The sequence below is a fragment of the Octopus bimaculoides genome, chromosome 15 (assembly GCF_001194135.2).
Source record: "Octopus bimaculoides isolate UCB-OBI-ISO-001 chromosome 15, ASM119413v2, whole genome shotgun sequence".
Lineage (NCBI taxonomy): Eukaryota > Metazoa > Mollusca > Cephalopoda > Octopoda > Octopodidae > Octopus > Octopus bimaculoides.
In genome coordinates, this window is record NC_068995.1 from 55,611,440 (window position 1) to 55,612,870 (window position 1,431).

Sequence of the window (1,431 nt, forward strand, 5' to 3'; positions counted from 1 at the left end):
AAGACGCTGATCGACCCAGAGCATAGTTGAAGGCAGCTGTCCGAAGTGACATGCAATAAGACCCAGTCGAAAGCCACGTGTTGAGAGGAAGAAAGGAGAGAGGGCGGGGAAGAGAGAGGGCGGGGAAGAGAGAGGGCGGGAAAGAGAGAGGGCGGGGAAGATAGAATCTCGTTGGAAGTTTAACATTGCTTTTAAAATATCACTTGTACATACGAAAATGCATTCTAAAAATAAAGGTATTCTCTGTGTAGGGGCGATTCCGGTCCATGGAATTATTAGTTTTCAAAGACAAATCGGAATTGCTGATGGCTATTCACTGCAGCAGTGACTGCTAAGAATCATGACTTTCGCCGAGAGGTTAATGTCGTATTTAAGGTTTTATCAACCCGAGTAGAGAATACTATTGTCAATGCAAAAATATTCTGTACTTGATGCATCTACAATCTCACATACATAAGAATTATAGGATAACTTAATCAATAAGCCCATGCATTTAATTTCCATTCTATGAAATTATAAATTATGAATAGCGCAGCCATTCGTAGAAATTGTGAATGATAAATAATTGATTGGTAGTAGTACAAGATGTTATATACAATCATTAAAACCTTGCTACATCAAAAGTACATCAGACATTTTGTCACTTTTATACTGAGTCAATGACGTTGCCATTATAATTGTAAAATAAAATAACAGAAACTGGAGCTTGAAAATATCTAAAATGTTAGTATTGAAACTATGTGAAATAGAAAAGGTTACTTAGATGTATAAATTGTTGTTGTTGTCTGTAATTGGCTATGGGTGTGAGCAGCAAAGAACCTTTAAGTGAGGGCCTGCGAGGGCCATGAGCATTGCCCCTTTCTCCAGACTCGGCAATTAAAAAGCGAAAACTATTTTCATGCTGTCACAAGAACTCAGAAGTCCTGTGCTTTACACCGGATACCGAGATGTTAAATTGATCACTGATGAACTTAGACTTTGTTTCCGTCGAGCAAGTAACATTTTGTGAACAGTTCAGGGACTGGTGTCAATTCCTCTCAAACGAGATGAAACCAAATTACTTCACAGGGGCAAACAAGCCAAACACATACATTGAGTATGTTTGTTCGACAATGTTTACAACATTGGATAGATAGATAGATAGATAGATAGATAGATAGATAGATAGATAGATAGATAGATAGATAGATAGATAGATAGATATAGATAGATAGATAGATAGATAGATAGCACATAACAACGGAATTAGGTATGTTACTAAAAACACAGTTGTGGCACTCCGTAAGTTACGACGACGAGGGTTCCAGTTGATTCCTTCCGATAATCGCTAAACTACCAGTTATGTACTAGGGTCCATTCTCTCTCTCTCTCTCTCTCTCTCTCTCTCTCTCTCTCTCTCTCTCTCTTCTCTTTCTCTCCCCCTCTCCCCCC

At 38.6% G+C, this 1,431-nt stretch overlaps 1 protein-coding gene across 2 annotated transcripts in view; it reads right to left on the reverse strand.

The window, feature by feature from the left end:
- The window catches only part of LOC106881481 (putative uncharacterized protein DDB_G0268364), a 142,975-nt gene that overhangs the window by 26,233 nt on the left and 115,311 nt on the right, over window positions 1-1,431 (reverse strand). The window lies entirely within an intron of this gene.